This window comes from Dromaius novaehollandiae, chromosome 8 (assembly GCF_036370855.1).
Source record: "Dromaius novaehollandiae isolate bDroNov1 chromosome 8, bDroNov1.hap1, whole genome shotgun sequence".
In the NCBI taxonomy this organism is placed as follows: Eukaryota; Metazoa; Chordata; class Aves; order Casuariiformes; family Dromaiidae; genus Dromaius; species Dromaius novaehollandiae.
Genome location: NC_088105.1, coordinates 27,891,206 through 27,908,706, shown reverse-complemented (window position 1 = coordinate 27,908,706; position 17,501 = coordinate 27,891,206). Strand labels below are relative to the sequence as shown.

Below are 17,501 nucleotides of genomic sequence, written 5' to 3'. Positions count from 1 at the left end.
CTTTGAGACAGTAGCCCTGGCTCTTCCTTTTTTAACAAATGAGTCCCACAGGACTATTGGACAAAGCAGTTCAACCAGAATGATCTAATATGCAGGATGTTTGCAGGCATAGGTTCAATATGACTACATTGTTCCCTTATTTATAAGCATGTCACTTTTTACTGGCACAGCTTCACACATTTTTGACCATGAGAGCTGCTCTTTCCTTGGCAAAGCTACACAAATTCATTACAGCAGGAGGAGGAACCAACATCACAAGATTTCAAGGAATTGAGCTGTCTTTGCATGACTCAAAGCTCTTACTCAGAGATAGGGCAGGTGGAGGAGATAAAACAAGGAAAAACTTTCCTGAAATACAGGAAACTGTAATTGTGAAAGACTTGGATTTAGGAGGAAATGGGAAATGTATAATATTTTCTGGAGCGTATCATCTTATTTCGGAAAGACAGTCAGAATTCTCTTGTGGGTTTGTCTCTGATCCCTTCAAATTATTTTGATGTATTCTTCTATGCTTAAAATTATTTCTCCTCCCTTTTATTGTGCTGTCATGTTAATGGATTCATGTGTCACTTTCTATTTTCATTACAATTTCTGTCAGGAACATGAAAAATCCAAATGTCTTAGTAATTTGTAAACTACCACAATGTACTCTCTTTGGCCTGACCTTGTCATTATTGTATAACTTAATTGGCCAACCATTCCACTTCTTTTCCTTTTCACAGACTTATTATAGGGGAAAATGAGAAGAGACTTGTCATTGACCAGTCAATCAAAAATGTACACCATTTAGAGGTGAAAATAACAACCTCTCAATTAATTTCACAGAATTAACACTCATTATGATAAAAGTCTCGTGAGATAAAGATTGAGATGAGGACTAATAAGCAGACATTTAGCCATTCCTTTGACAAAGCCTGTAATAAAATTAGGAAATGGAACAGTTTAATTCAATCGCACAAGTGCAATTCCAGAGTTTCCCCTCAGACCAGAAGTAAGATATTTAAAGACCTTTGTTTTCTCTGTACAAAGAGTCAGAGTGCCTCTCATTTTGCTAGCTCTGTTGGCTGAAGTGCAGATCTGGCTGCAATTTCAGAAAAGCCTTTCCCAAGATGCTTGAGGACATCTTCACATTTTGGGCTGCACCTCTGACGGGAAGCATAATCATTTCACTATTACCTTGTCATTACTCACAATGATTTCGGTTTTCCTTACACAGTTTCTATCTTCAGATGGAGACATTTTAAACTTGCCAAGGACAGGACAGTTGTCTTTTTTTTTTTTTTTTTTTTTTTTTTTAACCAATTCGTTTTGTGCTCTTTTGAAACAGTAACAATAATATAAAAGAAGTAAAATGACATGAAAGAAATCTTTACTCTAGAACCTTCCACAAATCAGTGAGATTTGGGAAAGAGGACAACAGTGGGGAAGGCTGCTTTAATATTACAATGGGAATATCTCTATGCACTAGTCATTTTGTACATATTTAAGGTAAAATAGGCTCCAAAATGAAATCTTTAAGACAGAAGCTTTTCATTTCTGAGAAAAGGAGCACTGGTTACCAGTGGTTACCATGAGAAAGCATAGTCAGATATAGGTATGAATGTTGGTTGGTCCAGTATCTTGGAGAAATGTTTAAGATAAAATATTCTGGCCCACCATGTAAAGACTGCATCTTTAATTTTAAGCTAATAGTTAAAATGGCTAAAACATTGCTAGTGTTCTGTTAACTTTCTCCTCAGTCTCCCAACTAGCTTGGGAACTCTGGTTCCCAAAGAGAACTTGATTGAACTCAGTTAAAATTTAAACAAGACAGCTTTCTCTCCTGCCCTTTAAAAAATCCCATCCAGAGATCAGTCCCATGGTTTTCACTGGCACTTCACGTACCATTCTCTGGTCTTCACGGCATACTGCTAAAGAAAGTTGCAACCAAGAAACAGAAAATGGATGCAGTTTTGAAAGAATTCAGCTGACCATGCCAATTCCCTGGCGGACATCAGATTAGAGGAACCAGGATGGGGAAACAGTGATCAGGTAGAAATTCCCTTTCTTTCCCTTTCTTTTTTATTTCTGCTCAAAGAGCATGGATTTGAAATGAGAGCATGGCCTTTGGAAAATAAGCACCAAAACCTTTCTGCAGTACACTACAGTAGTTCAAGATTATTAGGTTGCACATTATTCTCTTTCTGACTCGAGCAAATCAATTTACTGCTTGACAAATAAGCACATAATGCAAAATGCCAACTTACAGATTGGTATCATTAAAGAGAACATGGTTTTATTGGCAAGGGACCATATTTCGCCTACATTGCAGATCTGGTGGTAGAAAGCTTTGTTTATACAGGATATATGACCCATTACATCTGGTGCACTACAAAGAAACTAAAGATACGGTCAAATAGGACTGAAATAAAAGTGTAAGCATTCAGACTGTCATACGTATACCACAAACAAAACTGTCTGATTCTTCACAGGCATGTCAGAATTGGGAATTGATTTGTTATAATAGATGCCTAACAGAAAAACTGAAAAACATTTGCATGGAAAAGGTTTTTAATATCCTGCAATGCAGAAGTCTCTGGTGCTCTACATCTAGAAGTTTTAAATAACTAGCCAATTTTCATTATGGTTCTGAGCACACATGTAAAAATTAAAATCTCATTGATTAAACTTATTAAGGTTGCATTCCAGAAATCTAACAATAATTTAATAGAAAGATAGGGAAAATCTGCCTTTAATATAGAGGTTCTATAGCTGTTTTGATGATTGCAATCAAAGCCTGGGAGGAGGAGGATTAAGTTAAGCTGTGTCTTGAGTGTTGTCTCTTCTGTTGTATTGGTATAGTATGGTTCTAATAAAAAAATGCCTTCTACATTTAAATTATTCATACTCTTTTTCATTAGAAAATCAAAAAGTCAATTTAAAAACTTGGTAAAATTTTTATGAAAGCCAGAGCCCTACAATATCTTTGACTTTGCATTCCAAGGTAACAACCTTTCTCCTCAGAGTTGCTTTCCTTGATAAAAGCAAATTTAAAAATTTACATCTTTCAGGAATGATGAGGCCCTGTAAACAAACATAAGTATGCATAGCACTGTTCCGGGTTGGATGTCTGTCACTCAGATCACTGTCATGCTGCAAGCTACCCTGATACAATCAGAAGGGAAAATGGAGTTAGTTAGATGGGTTTACAGGATGATGTCTGCATGAGTGACAGATGTTTGTGCTCCAGCAACATTATGTTTTATTATAGAACAATTGCTTCTAATAGCTTTTACGTTTACGTTCAATGTTTTGCAAATTCACCTCCATACCAAAAAAGAAAAAAAGAGAAAACAGAGAAATATTACAATTGAGTCTTTCTCTAAGCCCCCCCCCCCCCAATAAAAGCATCTTTTTTTCAATAGAAAGTAATTTGGGCAGCTGGTGAACTGTGGAGCTCAGCAATCTATGAGTTCTCAAACACACGCAAACTGTGTCTTCATGGTTCAAGGAAGAACCGACATTATGCCCGAAAGGATTATCAATCATCGACTGCACAATATCATCTGTTGTAAATTGGGAGCCTGATTAATAACAGTGATTCAAGCATGTTCCTGAAAACTGTGATCTTTATTGACTAACTGGACTGGTGACTTTCTCTTTTCATGTTGTTTGCACTCAATTTGTGCTGCTTTCAGTTACTGATACTGTATATTACTATTTCTGTTATGATTGTTTTCCACATTATATAAAGTCAATAGCAAAGTGTCAGGTGAAGCAGGTAAATTTTTCATCAATTGTGTATAAGACTTGTTGCCCTACTTTTGATTTTCTTTTTCATTCATCAGTGATCATACTGCAGCTCTGTATTCTTCTCATATCATTGTGGGAATATCTAGAAAACAAGTTTTAACCTCATTGGTTAAAATAGCCCTTGAAGTTGTTTACCTTTGAAAATTCTTTATTTTTCCCAATGTATTGAATCATTACTCTTGGAGGAGTTTTGCTTTTTAAAAAGGATCCATTCAAAAAGTTTGATTTAAATTTTAACATACATATATAAATTATTTTTAATCTGACCTCAATTGCATTAAACTTTGCATATATTTCAAAAGATAAAGTCAACCTGTGGCTAAAGAAAAGGACTTTGGATTTCTGAACCCAAATCTGCCATTACATTTTAGGAGCTCCATGAAAGAGAAAAAGAGGCCTTAATCTATTTGGGTTTTTACGTTGTTGCTTTTAACTCTGTAAGTTCCATTTTCTAATTCTTTCGTCTTCATCCTATTTCCTTAGTCTAATCTTGGAAGTATATAAAATTGTTCTTTTGACAGGAGTAGATGAGCTAAAGCTTGTGTTTTCATGATTCCCAGCAACTGTCTTTTGCAAAACTGGTAGAGCTGACCCTTTGTTCCCGAGAAAATACACCCAAGCCTGCACAGTAATGGAGTTAGTTTCAACAGAGCACAATAAACTGATGAATAAACCATTTACTGCAATTTACTCAGCATTGTGAGCCTGCAAAACTAAGATATAATATTAATAGATGTGGAAATCATTTCAGCTACGAAGGAAGACACACACCCTGCAGAACCTCCTAAAGGAGTGAAACATGCAAGTTGATTTGCTGAATCCAATGTGTAGGTACTTCACTCACTAGACTAGTTCCACACTAAATACGGCCAATTGTGGAAACTTTGTTTATGAAATGCTTCCTATCTTCATGAGAGGATATCAGTTGAATATTGTTGTATAGGCCATTATCTGCCACTATATTCACCACCGTGTTATTCAGACTTTTTCTAAATTAGTATACATAACATGATTTTAACAAAACATCTCAATGAAAAAGAAAAACCTGCTCATCTATATTACCATTATAATTATTAAACAAGTGTTGACAAATTCAGGAAACTTTGGCAATCAGTCCTAATGAATGACAGAGACAGCACCACTCCCTTGAAAATCTTTAAGAATGAAGACCTTGATAAAGGCTGTGTACCCAAAAGGACACAAGACAGATAGAGGACCACAGGCCAAAAGCTCATGATCATTACATAGGTACGAGTTTAATGCTGAGTGTCTGCAAATGGCTTTCAAGAATAGAAAAATGATTTAGCTTAGATCACCTCTGGTATGCTGAATTGCTATGTATCTTCTTACCCATAAGAAACCAAAAGACTTGAACCTCATTATTTACTTACAAATGAGGTTTTTGTTTTGTTTTGTTTCAAGTTAGGCAACTTCTTTTATTGCTTAGCTGGTCTGAGAATGGAGACTGCTGGGAAACAACATCGTCACAACCAAGACCTGAATGTAATAACCTCTATTTTGTAAGCGTTGCTCTTTTCAGTCAAAGCAGCCTGGGGAGCACTGAAATGGGCTGGAGCTGTGGCCTGCCAGCACCGCTACGAGGAGCTGCGCTGCCCTGCCTATTTGGCTGCATCATCCCCACCACATGCATCCCTGCGACCCCAGCCCCACATCCCCATTTCCTCCCTCCTCCCCTAGGATTACTCTGTATCCACTGTGCAGATGTTAATTCTGCCTTTAAGGGTGTTTGTTTTACCTGTACTTATATGCAAGAAGCAGGGTGTCGTGCAGGGCATGCTACTGCAGAAGGACACCCCAAAGAAGCCCTCTCAGGGGAGCTCCCATGAGGCAGGAGGAGATGGGACTGAACTTTGCTGGGTTAAAACCATCCACTTCCAGATGGGCAGAGAAAATATCACGCACCTGCTTTTGGGAACCAGGGAGGAGGAGAATCACACCAATATAGCAGAGTAGAAAAACTGCTTCATTATATTTACTCATGCTACAATTATGTTCTGTGATGTTATGAAAGAGTTAATGCCTTGGCAGGACACGTCCCAGCAGCTCTAAGGCTGGTGTTATGATGGATTAACCTCTGTCACATGTTCTTTTTCTTGTTGAAATAGAACACAGATACCTAAATCTGTATAATGTCTCTGTTGCTGTCCTCCTCTAATTTAATCTCAGCAAACTGATTATACTGAAGTTTTAGAAACACGTTTCTGGACTACAATGCCAGTCAGTTTTCAGAGATGTTTTATAGCTTAGTTTTAATCCTCTCCTAAAGGCATGGTTAGAAGACAAATGTTGACACTCCACTACTTAAAGTGGAAAGAATTTCACAAGGAGGCCACTGCAAAGACACATGTGGTACAAGATCTTGTAATAAAATCTTGTCATTATTTAAACAAGACTTTAAAAGGACTTTTTTCCCCCCCCCTCCCCTTGGGACTCAGTTTGTGGGCAGACTCTCCCAATATCTCAAGCTTCTCTGTGAAGCATTGAAGTGAAGCGAGGAGAGAGAGAGTAAAAAAATGCTGAGCCGTATTGAACAGTTGGAATAGACTGTGAGGACAGTGAGAAGTCCCAGAGGCTTCCAGAAACTCCAGTGACTTTCTTTAAAGGCCCAAGCAAGAAATATGCTCTTTTAGAAATTCAGATGCATTCCCAGGAGCCTAAAGGAAGAACGTCTTCCTTGAAAGACCATTTCTTTCAGCAGCAGGAAACACTTTGCACTGGAAGAACAGTCAAGAAACTTTATGAGGAGGAACATTTGTCAGGTTGAAATCATTACAGACACATTCTCGAGAGCAGTACTTAAAAAAAGAGGAGGCCAGGCCTAAAAGCAGAAACTTTAAGAAGCCACAACATTCCAGGGAACAGAGTCCTTTCTAGGAAAATATAACTTGTTGGAAACTATTCCCAGAAGTGCAATATTCTGAGCACAGTGCTAAACTCTACGGTGAACCCTGTAGCATCAGTGATTTAGGGTATGATTCAATGTCCCATTGAAGTCAGCAGGAGATTTCCGCTGCATTCAATGGGCTTTGCATTGCACCCTTGTGGAATGGAAAATTCAGAGTGTAATTTTTAACCTAAGGTGTGTAGTCAGAAGAGGAAAAGCACTGCATGCAACAAATTGACTCCTGACTGGGCCAGCTGCTATAGGAGAGAGAAACAATATAGCCCGAGTGGCAGCAGGCAAAATATCAGACATCTACGGACAGCGAAGCAGGTGGGCAACATTCAGGCAGAGTTATTGCCCATGGCTGGCCAAGGAACAGTAGCCAACATCACAGACATCCAGAAGTAGAGCACTTGAATTACTGTGCTTTAAAACTGCAAGCAGCCACAAACTAGCTGCAGTGTGACAAATCAGGGGAGCTAGGAAGAAGTCTATTCTGATAAAATAAAGGTTGAGGGTACCTGGACCTGTCCTGCTCCAGCTGGCATCCTGATGAGTATGCTGAAGGCCAGTGAATTTTAAATCAATAGCAGGATGACTTAACAAAACTGTCTCTCCTACCCCTTTCCGAAACATTAGCTGTTAGATCAGGGCTGGGCACAAAAATTCCCAGCCCTGTATCCTCACCTAGGTGCTCATTTTACAGCAGTTTGGGAAACAACAGACATCAGTTTGAACTCACAGCTCAGGCAGAAACATGGAGTCTCTGTGGCCATCTAGGCAAAGGCCGTGGAGCCTGCCCTTCGCCGCCGGGAAGCTAGTTAGCACGGCGGCAGGCGTGTGGAAAGACTCTCCCGGGCACCACTTGGACCTGGGACTTTCTCTCCTTACCAGTAGCTCAGCTGCCCCTTCAGCACCCCAAACTCCCTGCCTGGTTCTGATCTCCTGCCAGGTTCACAACCACGGCCACCAACAGCCCTAAAACAGCCTTTCGATAGGAATGCAACGGAGGGGGAGCTGTGTTAGACACAGCGAAAGAAATTCACTGCTGCATAGACAGTACCAGCAATATCATTAAAAAATACTGACGGAGACTTTTACACCTTTCCACAGGCCTGGCATCAAGGCGACAGGTTTAAATGGGACTGAAGTGACACCCCACCTGAACTTTCAGAGCTATACTCCAGCCCACGCGGGCAGCTTTCATTTCCATTGCTATTTGTGCCATGTGGGGAGCTATCACTGCCCATATATCTGTGCAGGTCCAATTTATTTAGGATATGCAGCAGGAAATAGTCAGGTTGGCAATTCTGATATGCAGTCCCCTACAGTCCACGCGATTCATTTTTTCTAACTGGCTGGTGTTGCCCTCCTGCTGTATTAGCCTGATACTGCCCTCCCGCTGCTCTGTCCACCTGCTTCAGATTTATTTCCAAAATGCATCTCTACTGTAGGACCTTCCCCCTGAAGGGGAACAAGTTAATAGGTTTACCCTTCTTGATGTACTCTTAGATCCCTTCTGCACTGAGATTTGACTACTGACTATGCAAGTTTTTCCATTTTCTATTTCTAAACTGAAGATAAAAATCCCCTAGCTAAAGAAAGATACCTTAATGGAATATACCTTAATTCAAACCCTGAAATGGGCACATGTGAACATGAATCACGTGCTATTACAATTTATGTTGTAGCTCTTATGTTTTTTAAAAACAAGAAGCAATGGAAAAGGTACCATGTAATTTTTGAAGTGGATCCCAAATTTGACTAACATTCTGAACACATAAAATGAGTTACCCTTTTCCCCTCATGGAGAAGACCTGTAAATTTAACAGAGAGTGATAACCTCTCTATAAAATATTTAAACCATCCCACAGAATAAAACAGAGAATAATATTCCTGTTATAGAATTCTATTGAATGGTTTAAGCAATTTGTAGACAGGAATTCAATCTTTATTAAACCTTACACAGGAATTTCTATACAATCTTATTGTTTTCATCCCTGTTAAATTGTATGCCACTCTTCAATACAAGACTCTAACAGCTCCAACTGTGCAGATATGCTTTCAGAGATTAGAGAAGTAAATTTGTTGCCACTTTCTCTTTTCTTTCTCTAACCTAAAGTATTATATAGCATTTTGCTACCTCTTATGGATTTGCTGAGAAAACTTCCTCACTATGTCAGAATGACCATTTTTCTTGTAATGCATGCTTGTGTGTACACAGATGATGGAGGGAAAATTTCTTATTTTCAAATGTAATTGAATAAGCTCTTACTGGAAAATTAAGGATTTCTGGAGAGAATTCGGCAGAACAGATGTACGCTTTCCCCAAATGAAAAACATGCATCTGTTTCCTAGAAATCTAAACAACAACAGCAAAGCAGTCACACAAACAAGTTGTGGGTTTTTGTTTTTCTTTTTTCTTACAGATGGTTCTTATTTTTATACAAATGGAAAAAAAAGCCACAGTGGAAGTTCTAAATGAGGCAATGAAGTGCATTCTTATCAATGAAATTTAACTAGTCTCCTGGATGAAATCTTGTTTTATACAAATCTGCCCAATTGTACCTGAAAACCATACAAAAATCTTCCTTATCAAAATGCTGCCTTTCAGCCTACCTGCTTCCATTTAGTCACAGTCTGACCTCCCTATCAATTCATTTTTTCCATTTCTGTTACCTGTAGATCATTTTGCTTTACTCCTATAATGTGGATTTAGAGTCTGTGGTCAGGAACTGATATGATCCAGAACAACCCCTTTTGATTAGATATTCCTGTTCCATGCTTAAAGCTGACAGGAAGGATATGCTGCTTTTTAATGTCACGGGCATTTCCCTCCTCCTCCACCCACAATCACGCTTTGCAGTCACAAAAGGGGGATTTGATAGAAGAGACTTGCCCAGAGTATCAAAAATCCCCTATCCATAATGGCAAGATATCTTAATGTAATTAAGTATTAGGATTAATTTCTTAATCCTTGTATTTTTCACTTGTCCATTTGAGAGATGGATCTCTAATTAAATTTCCCTTTGGTCACACTAATGAAAACAATATCATCTAGAAGTCCAGCCCTAGTCAGCCTGTGTGGATAGCAGTGATAAGGCTGGATAATTGCAGGATTAATAATTGGCCTTTTATTGTATCTGAAAGCAATGTAACAGTATATAGACTGAGTAACTTGAAAACATAGCCACATTGTACAGTATTGCTACTCTGATCACTTTTTCCTTTGCTTTTTTTTTTCTTTTTTTTTTTTTTGGCAAGTGTGGGAACAATTGGACTACAAATGTATGATTGTTCCCAGGTCATATTCTCCTCCAGGGTTTCCAAAAAGCAAGCAATGCAGCTCAGGCAGCTCCAGTAGCTCTGTGACAAAGTAGAACAAGTTTCAATAACCACTGTTATTCCTCTTCATTTACAGTGCAGGCCACAGGGTAACTGTTTAATGTGGTAGCCAGTTCCCCGAACCTCTTGTACATTTGCTGAAACATGAAGCATTTTCCTAATACTTTGAGCTTCTTGAATAAGTGTGGGATTTCAAAGTTAAAAAAAAAAAAATCTGGGGACCAATTCTTTACTGAATAATCTAGCTCTGGAGACAGTGTATCTGCACAGTAGCATCCTTCCTTTGTGGCTGGGACACTTCACCCTCAATTAGGAAGAGGTACCTTTTAACAGAGCTGTTCTCCCTTTGTGGCTCAATCATGATGCTAGGCAAGTGACAGGAACCAGGAGTCAGGCAACCAGCATGCTAAGCTAAGCTGCTACAGATCCTAATTAACGTGCCGAACAGGATGTAGGCTTGAACAGTTTATCCATGCCATCTGGATATGGTAGGGATGCAAGGGAAACTTGAACTTAATCTAATAGGTATGTAAGTTGTATGAGAAGAGCTGGTTAAAAATCCCTATGTACAACAGGCTCAAGTTAAAAGGAAAGGATAGCAGAGGAGGTTGCAAGTTTCTTGGGCTAAAATGGAGTCCCCTTTCCACTTCCACCAGAAACAATGGGGATTTTGGCAGAGACTTCCAAACCAAACATGCTTCTGTACCATGGTCCACATCTGGGAAGCATCCTGCACCCTGCCCCACCTGCTCCTGTGGGCAATTCTCACAAGAGAGTTCTTTTCACACTTCTGCCTTCAGCCTTTATCCCCACCTTCCTCTCAAAATCAGGGCTCTTTCCCCACTCTTGCAACAGCTTCCAGTGGCTATGCCACATGTTTCCCAATCAAAAGAGGAAATTCATCATAACATATGCCCAAATACTATAATATGTGCCCGACCCATGTAGAACTACACCAGTCAGGATCGATTACTTTATCATTTAAGTTAATCATCTTGATGACAAACATATTTCTATCAAAGTAATACCTCTTTGGTAAAACAGATCCATTTGCATTGATGTAGCAAATACATTCATCTACAGGGAGAATCAAGAGAAAAATCTACAAAACTATATCTGTCCTTAAAGTAACTGTTCTGCTTCTCATAAGCTGTTAAGGTCAATCTGAAAGAAATAAATACCATTGCATTTTGTTTGACTTAAGACACATTTTGACTCTTCTTGCTTTTTAGAGTATTTTAGTGGACGTATTTCCAATATGAACATATACCTACGCTGGCTAGATCTAGAAATTACTCTGTGATTATGCCTCCCCTTCAGTATCTTGATTTGGATTGACTACAATAATAAAAGAAGACTTAGTTCTTACTAGGACAGAAATTCTGACATTTTTGATTGGCATCTGAATATTTCAAAAACTTGGTCCATGCAGAAGCTACTGAGCTTTCTGATGTTACACCCTTCAGATCTGTAGAAGTGTTGCCATTTCCTTGAGTGTAAATATGCATTAACCCTGTACATTTACTGTAGATTAAATTGGGTTCACACTGATAGCTTTCTAGATGGATGTTTGTTAAATCCTGAACAGAATTAATTTTCGCTTTCAGGGACGTTATCCCAGTACTTACTTTATATCTCTTTAATGTGGCTTTTTGTGTTTGTTTAGTGAAAATGAACCTTTTAAATATAAGAATCTGAAAGACATGCCATGAGGGATGGTTTGAGGCAATGTTTAAAATAATTTTTCCCTTTACGAATTTTGTATTTTCATGAAAAAAAGATCAAAAACATGTCTCAACTAACAAATAGTTTTCTTTTCTTAAAACAAAAAATCATAAATGCCAACTTGTTTGTTTTTGACACTTCTAAGACTTTATGGCTCTTCTGAATGAAAACAGACATACACTGAAAGACTTTGTTGAAGTGACATCCAGTAATTTAGAAGTGAAGCATTATAATTGTAGAATACGTGACAACTCTCCGTGAGTGAGAGAAAGAGGAATATATGTGCTTGTGTGTCTGTGTGTACCTATATGTACAACTGATAGGAGAGAATGTGACATCCTTTCTATTTACAGATCACACAAGAAGAAAAAGCTGTGATATTAATTAGAGCACATTGATTATCCTGCAACTTCCTCAGAGAGACAGCAATATTGCAATGTTAAAGCTTGCATATCCCTATCACTCAGAACAGGGCAGCTCAGATTGCTCATGATCATGCCATTCAAGTAACAGTGAAGGACTCTTCTTTTGGAGCATGGAAATGGTTACTTTATGAGAACACTGAAAATTTGACTAATTTCTACTCATCTCTGTCCTGACATCTTTCGCTGTTGTTCCACCCTCAACCTATCTGCAGTAAAATGAAATTATGGAAAAGAATCAGAAGAGACATGGGAGCACCAAGGCCTGGAATTGTTGCCTAGTTTTGGAAGATTTTGCCATGCTTAATTTTTTGTTTCTTCCCCCTTTATGTACCGGGAAGGCAGTCAAGCTGCACAGCAGCAAGGTTGTGTGCTGGCAGAGAATATGCATCTAAAATTCTTTTGTTATTGAACGTGTGTTTTTAAACTGAAGCTTACAAGCACTACATGTTATGTGCACGTATTAGAAAAACTGCTTCAGCATCGCGGCTTCCCTATACAGAGGGAGCAGCAACTTTTCTCCACTCCTGTAAGAGTGGCTCGATAGCTTATGTTTCCTACCTTAGCAGTCCAGCTGTGAGATCTGGAGAGCAACCATCGAATCACTTGCCTCTTTTTCTTTAGGAATGTCACAACGTGCAGCTTTGTGTTGCCCGTATGCCAGCAGTCTTTTTAAAAGCCACTGTTGCTCTGCTGCTGATCTTCTTTGCAAGAGACAGCAAGTTGATTTCACTAAAATTGCTCCAGTTTCTACTGGTTGCAGTGAGAGCAGAATCAGGTTCTCTCTCCTGTAAGAGGTACTTGGCAGAGGCAGCAGGCAGGCTTTTAAACTCCTATCAACAGTTCTTGGAACTAATACTAGTGCTGATCAAATTCTCCCAATTAAAATCTGACAGTGTGAAGCAGTCTAACATTTTCCTGCAAAGTGATTTTCTGAAAGGTATAGAAGACAAGGAACTATTAAACCTGGTGGATGAAATATCATCACCAGTAAGTCAATTAGAATTGTCATTTGTTTTAGCTGCCCCAGGAGTTTTTTCTTTGCTCTTTGTTCAGTGTAATACAACTCCCCCCCCCAACCCCCCCAACCCTTCCCCCCCCCCCAACCCCCCCCACCATCACTGGCCCAAATCTTCATTTTCTTTCAACAACCACTGCTCACAGAGTGGGAATTGTGCATATGTCCTGAACAGGACTTGAAATTTGGTATAAATCCATTTGTTCCCAATAGTTCAAGTTATTTTAGTAGCAGTAATTCATATTCCAGCGACCTAAGTAACGCTGAGCTGTCCTACTGCAAGAAAGTTTCTCTCCAAAATAATCAGCTCAATATTCTAGTTCTTCCTGTTCTGCATTATTGCAAAAATTATGGATTGCAATTCTCTAGATGAAATGTCCCTATTCACAGGCCCTCTGAGCCACGACGTACAGCAGAACTACAATACTTTTGCTGTGTTTAAGTCCCTTTGTGCCCCAAGAGGAAAGGAGTACGATTTCACTATATATTAATACTTTTCCAAGGAAAATATATTACCTACTGAACTTTATTCTGTTACCATCAGTACAAAGGAGGAGCATTTTATGAGTAGTTAGTAGAGCTACTTAGACAAACAACATAAAAGTTGAGCCTGTTGCACTTGAGTCAGACCTATTCATATCCAGATGCCTCCATAGCAATGACTGTTGTAAAAAATCACTCTGGGCTTGGTATTCATAGCTAAAATGCCTTTGACAGGAATAATGAATATCTGCTGGAAGCACTATAGACCAAAGAAATAAACGCTGAGGGAAAGAGAAGTCATGACTATCCCAGGTATTTATAGGTCAGTAAGAATCTCCCAGGCTGGAGAGCAAGTGACAGTGGGAGCCCATGTATACCCTGCGTAACAGAGGTGTTTGTGAGAACGGGCACAAAAGAGCACTCTTAGCTTAATTGCCTCTGGAGCAGCAACGGGAGGAGTATGCCGCACGAGGAAGTCATGTGTTGGGAAAAGTACAGGTACAGCCCTTCTTTCTCCTGGAGGTAGATCAGTTAATAGTCCAGAAACCAAAGCTCTTCACGTCATACCCCTCCTTTGAGGTATGTGACAAGGCTACAGGCCAGCTTGAAGTAGTTAATGTTTTACAGAAGTGAGTTTTGAAATGTGGAGGGTGCAGAGAGAATTAGTAATAAAGTACAGCTCAGAGAAAAATGTTGAGTTTCTCCTGAGTGAGCTGCACGCATGCAGCTATTTGAAGTCAGTAGGAGTAATTCCTTTACAGCCGTGAGTAGAAAGTAGCCCTGTGTGCCCAAGCATTATCAGTTCTTTATTCAAGAACACAATATCAGCTTGATAATGCATACACTGTTTTGTCATTAGTTGTCAGTGCACCTCCCAAAACAAATTGTCCCTCTGTGGTTTTATAATCATGGGAATATTCTCAACAGTCCTATCAGAGTGGCTGCATTCTGGCTCCAGACGTCTCTGGAAAATAGCCTATTGAATCACGGCGGAAATCAGGGCAGAGTTGACTTCCTGGTAGACTCCCAACAATTAAATGCCTCTCCTTGGAATGAACAATCTGTACTAGCTGGTTATTTATATTATACAACACTGCTGTGCAGCCAGTAATATCAAGTCAATCTCAGGGACTCTGCTCCCACCAAAAGGGGTAAGGAAATAGCAATCTCTCTATTGTTCCCAAAGTTTATGCAGGACATTATTATTATTATTGTTGTTATTTTTTAAATTTAAGCCACCACTCTTAAGAGGTGGCAGTGACCTGGTCTCCAAAATGCTTCCTTATCTCCCTATTTATCCCCTGTGAGCCAGAACACTGTTTACCTGGCAAGAAAACTGGAAAATATCTGTACAGGACATTTTCCTACTGCTGTGAGGTGTCTCCTGCATGTTAAAGAAAACAACAACATAAGAAAAAGAAAAGACAAACCCAACAAAATCTCCCTTTCTGTGTTATCATGTGAAGAAAAACATTTCCAACTCGGAGGCAGTGCCAAATGGTTGAGCAGATTTTAGAGACTTTGAGACGCTGACAGACTGCAACTCCTGTGGTTTACCAGAGGGATTTAAGAGGTTCTGTCTCTTTTAAAATAGCCATATTTTTGTCTTCCTGAGGGTCAAAACTTGTCACTTGCACATTGCTTTCAGTAGACATTTTAACCATGCCATACTCAGCCATGTCAAGGAATTCTGAAGAGGCCCTTGAGATTCTTCTGTTTGAGGTTAGATGACAAGAATGGTAGCACTCCTGCAAATATTCCCACCAGAGACACTAAAAAGCAGGGGAAAAACACTTCACATGGGGTATTTTACTGTGCAAAAAAACTTCAGCGTATTCTAACGGTGATGTATCAAACTGGATTACATGAGTCATGCTTACCTTATGTGATGTGACATTATGACAGATGACAGACTACCTAAAAATCCTTAAGCCTCAAGAGCCTATAACCCAAATGGAATTTTAAGGAATATTAGTCAGCCGTACCCACCCCCACTCTGCTGCTATTATCTGTAACAGTGGGGGACTCACAGATGAATCAGAGCTTAGCAATTCTTTCCATGTGCACAGGAAACACCAATTAATTGGAACAGTGACAAAAAAAAAAAAAAAATCTCTTTACCTGGTAAACAGAATTCAGCAGTGGGATTTTTGCTTAATGAATAGTATAGAGTTAAGTACTTCGATCTGTGTAGGTGAGACGCGTAGAGAACTGATTAGGTAGCTCATATCCTATTGCTTTTTCATATGCTGGAAGTTTGATATTTTTAGCAGTCTCATCACACAGTAGTCACCACAACTGCCAAATTTCATGTCATGCAGTAATATAGAGAGAGACTTCCCCAAATTAAGAGAGAAGTAAGATAGGAATAGAGATCCTTGCTCCATCTGGTTTCTCAATAAATATTCCATCTTCTGACACTGGACACCTGCCACCCCTGAGTCCCTTGTCAGTTCTCTCTGTCCTACCTCAGCACCTCCTCGCTCTGCCCCCTCTCCCCGCATTAGGATATTCTTAGGGGTCTGGCACATGTGGCAGTAAATCAGCAAAGGCCCTGACTACTGTTGCATTAAGCATGCTCCAGGTCTTAGTACATAGTGCACTCTAGGGCATAGTTCTACTGCAAAGCATACGGGATTTAAATTGTTTATCTCTCTAAGCTTTAATTTATGATCTCTACAAATGCCTCTAAAATGAAAGAATCTTTTATTTGTGCCATCTTTGTTTAAGAAATAGGGGAAGATTGTCAAGGGCACAAAATGCTGCTGGCACCCACTATTCCCACTGAAAGCCAAAGGGATTTAGACACATAAGCCTTGTTTATGCCTTTGAAAAATCTCTTCCATAGTCTCATCAAGACTAGAGAACTACAGAACTAACTTGGAATTCAAATGCTATCACCAATTTAAAAAAAAAAAAAATGGAAGGGGGTTATAGGCTGTGTGGTGACAGAGTGCCAGACTTGACTGCAGAAGCAGCCAGCAGCCCCAACAGATACTGACTGGCCTCTTTGACCTTGTAGAGATGTTTAAAGCTCAGGAAATATAACTATAGATTTGCAAGAGAAAAGGGATTGAAAGAAACCTATAGGAAGGACAAGGGTTATGTTGGAGGATGACATTGTTAGGAGTCACAGAGGGAAAAATCCATTCACTCTGTGCTTTAAGAAAACAAGATAACTTACTGCTGCCCCAGCTGGTGACGCAGGAAGACACTGGAGTCAGAGGCAGACCATTGCCTGAGGGCAGGAAAACAAGCAAGAAGCACCTTGACAAATTCCTCCAACCTTTAAGGGTGAAGGGGAGATAAAAAATCCCACAAAATTTATTCAGGATAAAGACCAAAGGCATTTGAGGAGAGTGACACCAAAAATATGATTGCTTATGGGGCAGGGGCCTGGTCAATTATAACATAAAGACATAGCAGGTCCCATTGGATTTTATTCATGCTAGCTCATCCATCTCTAACAAAGACAACATTTTCCTCAAATAATTAGTAAAATTAGATTTAAAAAACCCCCTCATCCATAGTTTTCAGAACTTAAATTTTTATTCTTCCTACATGAAAAGCAGTATGTGCATGTAGACTAATAATTCAGCCTGGACTTCTCCCAGACAAACGCATGTTAATGCAAACTACACAGAAAAAAGTGTGTGTGTGTGTGTGTGTGTGTGTGTGTGTGTGTGTGTGTGTGTGTGTGTGTGTGTGTGTGTGTATATGTATATATATAGCCTGCCTAAGAACATTTCTGAAAGTGTTATGGTCTGCAAAACTGTCATGCAGTGTCAGCAAATGGCTAACTTTAGAGCAC

General features: G+C 39.3%; 1 long non-coding RNA gene across 1 annotated transcript in view; it reads left to right on the top strand.

Annotated features, from left to right (window-relative positions):
• Positions 1-1,864: 1,864 nt before the first annotated feature.
• The window catches only part of LOC112986931 (uncharacterized), a 44,979-nt gene continuing 29,342 nt past the window's right edge, over positions 1,865-17,501 (top strand). The window contains exon 1 of the long non-coding RNA XR_003260141.2: positions 1,865-2,031. This is a non-coding gene — a long non-coding RNA (uncharacterized LOC112986931). The remainder of the gene's footprint in view (positions 2,032-17,501) is intronic.